We start from the raw sequence: 6,293 nt of genomic DNA on the forward strand, positions 1-6,293 counted from the left end.
CACAAAGAGTTGACAAGATCACAAGCAATTTACTTCAACACTGAAAACACTACCACCGAAACCCACAGCCTTAGTTGAGACTTTCAGGAAGATGGGAAAAACAAGATTTTGAAAACACTGCTGTAAGGTAAAAGATCAAAAAAGGCATAGAATGATCTTTTCTGCCTCAGTGTGAAGAGGTCTGCCTTCTATGTGATGATGCTGACAAGATTCATGAGAATATGAGGAGAAAATAATACCTGCTTCTTTTTCTTCCTAAAGAGCATCATGAAGAGAACCCAATGGTTGGATCATCACAATTTGTGTTGCAAAGCTGCACACAGACATATTATTCATGCTTTCCTCATCTTCCACAGCAGAGGGAACTAGTGTTCCCTGCTAGCAACGGCACTACACTGCCCCTCTCCTACTCTGCAGGGCAAGAGCTAGTCAGCAAAGCAGATGTCCATATTGCCTGCGTTTTCATTGTTAAAATAGATAGAGTGAATTGCAGTCAATGAAGTGCAGCAAAAAAACAGACACGGTTACAATTTTTCTGTGAACCAGCCTGAGACCAAAGGACAAAGAATACAAGGAAGTCCCTTAAAACCATCCCCTCCTAATGAACTGGAGCATATATGTGTTCTTTTAAGAAGTCAATAAATACATTTTCACTATTAAAGACTTTGAAAACCTAGTTGCATTCATGCACGAATAATTGGTTTTCTATCCTTGATGATTTTCCCTGTTTAGTGCCTCTTACTTGCATAGAATTTCCAAATGTCTCGTATCATTCTTAATCATCAAAGTGATTTGACAGGATTCAGTTTTGCCTGGTAGCTTTAAGCTTTTAGACCACAGTATTTCAGCTGTTTCCTTATGACAGCTTATGCAGAGGCAGAATTTTGGTGGAAAACTCTGAGGCAAAGAAATCCACCCAAAGCGACAGTCAGCTGCAGATTGGTGTCTAATATCTTATTGGTATCTAGTATAAATTAAAGGTAAAAAGTCATTCAGGAAATCACTGTTGAGTAGAAAATGGAAATTCTGAACTGTTTTGAGGGGTTACAGTAAATTTAGTGATTACAGTTTTAAGTTTGAGGAGTCTTTTCTTCTTTGTTATGTACTTCCACTACACAGTCAGTTGATTATCTATATTTTTTAAAATGCATTAACCAGCAAGTATAAAAAGAAAAAAAGTTACTGAACCAGTCACATGGGCAAACCAAAAGCAACCAATGTACTGAACAATAAAAGCATTATGGTATAAGTTTAGCAAAACAAAATACGTGCAAAAGTTATGAAGCTGTTATTCGTCCACTGCTGAAAGAGTGCATTTTAGAAGTCTCTATGAAGTGAAAATTCCTGTTAGGATACTGTTCTACAGCCCTGGATGCATGACATTCCCAAATGAGAATAAAATTCTGGGTTCTGATTCAACGGGTTTTAACAACATATTAAGTGCTGAACCAAAAATTCAGTGAAGTATGCCTGTGCAGAAAGTGACTGAGCCAGCCATAGTGTATAAAAAGCTAAATGCGGTCCTGTGGGCGTGTTTGTTACCCAGTGTGCAGCTCCAGTTCATACATGGAGTCGAGGTATTTCTATTTCTTTATTCTAGTTTGTGCAAAGTATGGACCTATGTGTAACCCACAAATGCCTAGCTTCCTGATTGTCAAAACGTTACACTATTTGCACTGTTCAGCAAGCAAGGCCATCAGCCTTCATTGGTTACAAGTTATATAACTGTTTAATTACTTAGTACTCTGTTTCCTATTTGTTAAGCAATTCTCTCACTTCTTATATTAATAAGTACGCACACTCAGTCTCCGCTTCTTTTTGGGTCTGGGGAATTTCTTGAGCTCGTGGTCGGTCAATGAGTCATTGGTTGTGACCTGCCTCTGCTGGAATTACGTGTCCCTTAGATTTGCTGAGCTCATCTCTTCTGGTGAGCTTCCAGTCAGCTCATCTGTCTTGTGGAGGCATTTCCTTTTGAAGTTCGTTTTCCTAAACAAAAGTATTTGCCAGTGTTAAAGAAGTGCTTACATACAAAAGTGTAAGACATACAAAGTGCTTGTAATATGAATTAACCATTAACAATTCATTTGTTCTAGTTGTCTTAAAGTCAAACTACTAACAATGCATTCAATTTTATTAATCATTTGATATCAACAGGACTCTGGCACAGCTATATAGAGAACTACATTGTTGAAGATAGTTCTGTAAAAAACGTAACTCCATACAGCTAGCATAATTACATACAGCTATGTCTCAAAATATGCTTTTCAGTTCAACAGTGGATGATAGAAAGTGAGTGCTGCATGAAAGGTTTTGCAAAAGGTACACATGATGCTTTTGAAAATAGGTATATTTCTGACTAAGGCATATGGCAGCAATGGGCAACCATCCAAAGATTTTTTAAAAATCAATTTGGATTACTATATAAAGCTCTACTGAGATATTGCATTTCTTTGATGTGAAAAACAAGCTAAAATCCTTTTGCAAGTATCATGTTGATTTTTTACTTTCAATTCAATAAAATATATTTTAAAAATATATTCCATTGTGATATTTTAATTTTTTTTTCTTTCCAGTTCCCAATCAAAAGAACAAAATAAAAATTAACAAGCACTGTTTACGTTATAAACTGTCCATTTTAGTCTAATTAATAGCATCTGTCACTCAGTTAACAATTAAGTTAAGGGGGTGATTAGCTTCTCCAACTCCATCATAAAGTTTTCAAATGAAAAGATTCTGTCTTTTGATTGATTCACAGCCTAAATTTAAGATAGAATCCACCTTGCACTCTTCTACTTACTGACATTTGGAGAATCAGATTGAATGAGAAAATTACAAATTAGACTTCGCTGATATGAGGGCATGTAACAAGAGAAAGGATAGGTCAGTGGTTGCAATACTAAAATGGAAATTGGAAAGACTGAGTTTTGTTCTCTCACTCAGCTATTTTAAATGAACCATTTAATTTCTCTGTCCTTCAGTTCTCTGTTGGAAGAATTAGCATCCCTTTACCTCCAACCCTCCTTTACCTCCAAAAGTTTTGAGAAATGGGCTGAGACTAACAGGTCTGGAACAAGAAATATGCTTCATTTTGCTATTAACCAAGAGGTCAACCCAGGAAAAAGGATTCCTAGCCTCTATGTGTATTGATACAAAAGACATCATATAGACATTCCAAAACTAAACAAGCAAGAGGAGGGGGAAAGGGGCAAGGGCCTGTAACTCTTCTGTGCTTCAGAAGATCATTCAGTTTAAAATAATCCAGGCAAACAAAACAGAATTACTAAAGGAGAACTCTCAATCTATCAAATTGTGAACACTTGCATAAGTTGCAAGAAGACAACTGGAAAACATTCTACTAGAGACCAACAGGGAAAGTTCGCTGTATGCAGTTCAGTGTTGTCAGTCAACAGATATTTCTCTGAATAGAAAAGGTCTGTTGAATCATATAAGAAGTGTCATGATTTTTTATAGGGACAAAGGAAGTTGCATCTCTATCAGGGCAACAAAATCATGTACTGCTGCCAGCTGTTAGAAGATTTTTGGTGTAGCAGTAACGACATACTCATCCAAGATCAGAGATCAGTACTGATCTTTCTTTTTTTTCTTTTCTTTCCCTTATTATCTGATTTGTAAGACTGTTCCTTCTTCAAAGTGACCATCCCTAGAGTGTGAAAGGGAATTTTAGGAAAATGATGATTTGCCATAGGTGAAGAAATTCTTCTCCATGAATATGGACAGACACTGGAACAGGCACTCAGAGAGATTGTGGACTCCAGCCCTGGGCACTTTTGACACTTGATTGAGCAATGCCCTGAGCAGTATGATCAGCCTTTGAAACTAGATCTCCTTTGAGCAGACTGGGATTACAGGACTCCGGAGTGTTAGGTTACATGGGAAAAGGTTTATCTGCACATGCCAGGGGAGCACTGGGGAACAAGCCTTAGAGACTGGGAGGGGTTTTTGCCTTGTGGTTTGGGACATGTTATAGCATGCAGGGGAGGAGCATAATGTGTGCATCTGTGCGTGTTGCTGTGCATAAGGGAAGTCTGCACCAGCAGCTGGAGTGGGACTGCAGCCTGGAGGCTCATGCGCCCAGGTCCCAGCAGCTGGAGAGATCTAAGATCCAGGGCACACTACTGGGCAGCCTGAGCACCTGAGTCAGTTCTTGGGGCATCCAGACCTGTGCATGCATGTATTTCCCACTAACAGACATTTATCTGCCAGAAAGGAGACCAGGGTGAAGCCATTGATGTTTTTTTTGTATTTGTAGGAATGCTGTGGTTTCTGTCTATGATCTGTGTGGCCTCCTGCATATAAGTGGACAGTATATGTTGATTTGAAGAATCAGTCAGCAATATGCAGGCGAGCAGAGGTTATCTTTATTCTGCAGCACTGGGTGCATGGGGGATCGCTCCACCGAAGTCATGCACACCGAGGGGACTTTTCAGTCCCCCCTTTATACAAGCTACTCATACTTATTCATTAGTTTTCCAAGAAATTGTTTACATATTCATTACAATTCTGAGAATTCATTTACATATCTCATACTTGTGCAATGTCCTTGAGGAGTTGTCCCTGCGCAGACTCTATTCCTCAGTGGCCATGTTTAAAGTCTCCATCTTCACCACGTTGCATGTACAACAGGAATCTAAGACAAAATGTCCCTTTTAAAGATAACCAACCCAAGGACTTAGCAGTCTGTACATCCGTCATGTGGCAATAAGGGTCCTTGGACATTTCCCGACTTTTAACTAAAACATAGGTGCGTCATCCTTTAGATAAGTGGTACAGCATTCACTATTCAATGTGTATCTTAGTGTGTCTGTTGGGAACACATGCACACCATTGCTATTGGCTCTGCCTAGGGGCATAAGGCAGAAGCATGCTGCTGAATTCAGCAACCCCTAACACAGAGGATCCTTCCAAGATCTTTTTTCTCTGATTCCATGAGTTCTGAAAGAATCTAAAGGAAAACTAGGTGTCTGAACTGAATGTCAGGGGAAGCGGCATAGATGGAAGTTAAAAATGTCTGTTTCCCCTTCTCGGAGGAACCTAGTAGCCTCCAATGAATTTCATACTCTTATAATGATGTCTAGATTTTAGGTACAAAATGTTGAAAGTCAAGGAACAGGAAGCTAGTTTGTATGACCTTTAAGATTAAACACAATACAAGAGGTTGTGTACTCAATTTTAGTGTTGTTCTTCTGGGGAGCCTAATTAAACTTGGCCTGTGTGCATGTCTTTCCTTTCCCTGCACCAATTCAATATTGAAAGTTACTCCTCTAAACAACCAATACCTGACTTCTTTCACTTAGAAACGTAAAAAGCAGCATTTTGTTCAAAAACATTTTAAAGGTCCAAACTGTAAAGCCACAAGTGTTAGCCAAGAATTCTACACAGAAATTAACAAAGAGCTCACTGTGGTATAGGAAGTAGACATGGAAACAGGAAGTCTGCAGTGAATTATGCTGCTTATTAAACAACATTTCTGAATAGTTTTGCAGTAGCTCCACACACCTCACACTCTATTAATTCTTTCTAGAAGAAAAAGAAAAAAAAGACACAAGAGTAACTTTAGATTTTTCTCACACATATTTAATAAACTTTTTGCTAACACTCATTTTCCTTAAACACTTCAGTAACTTGAAATGTCTCTGTACTCATTAATGAATAAATAAAATTTCTCTGATTCATTAGCAACAAAGTTACCTTTCAGTTGCAGGGGAGTCTAAAAGAAAATCTGTCTTTCCCCTGCTACAGCTCCTTTAGGTGACAGTATCATGATAACAATTTATATGTAACAGAGGTGTGTCTTGGTTTTTGGTGTAGATATATACGAACAGAAGAAACACATAAGACTATACAGTTCAGCACTAAAATGGCAGATGAAATTCAGTGTAGTTAAATGCATTTAGTGTAGTTAAGGCAGTTACACAAAGAATAATAAACATTGGAGGGAAAAAACTAAAATCAAAGTTATAAGATTACCATTGCCATTAAGGAGTAAAATCTTGGGGATATGACATCTAGTTCCAGGAAATCACCAGCTCAGCATTCAGTAGAAGTCAAAAAGCAAGCTGCGGATCAGGAATGTTAGGAAAGGAACAGACAACAAAACAGACAACACTGTAATAACACAGTAAAAACGAATGTTTCTTCTAAACTTGGGATATATTGAAAAAGAATATATTGAAACAAGAAAAGGTTCAGGAGGCAGTAACAATATGTAGACATTGGCTATATATGAGATCTGCCCAGCTGGGCTAGTGTAAAGGAATTATAGAGGAATGAAG

The 6,293-nt window shown here is 38.2% G+C and overlaps 1 long non-coding RNA gene across 1 annotated transcript; it reads right to left on the reverse strand.

Moving 5' to 3' along the window:
- Positions 1-618: 618 nt before the first annotated feature.
- On the reverse strand, positions 619-5,607 carry LOC121081348. The gene is made up of 3 exons (XR_005825654.1): positions 5,420-5,607; positions 4,549-4,648; positions 619-1,986 (listed from the first exon to the last, which is right to left on the reverse strand). It is a non-coding gene; the product is annotated as an uncharacterized LOC121081348 (long non-coding RNA).
- Between the last annotated feature and the right edge of the window lie 686 nt (positions 5,608-6,293).

Source organism: Falco naumanni, chromosome Z (assembly GCF_017639655.2).
Source record: "Falco naumanni isolate bFalNau1 chromosome Z, bFalNau1.pat, whole genome shotgun sequence".
In the NCBI taxonomy this organism is placed as follows: domain Eukaryota; kingdom Metazoa; phylum Chordata; class Aves; order Falconiformes; family Falconidae; genus Falco; species Falco naumanni.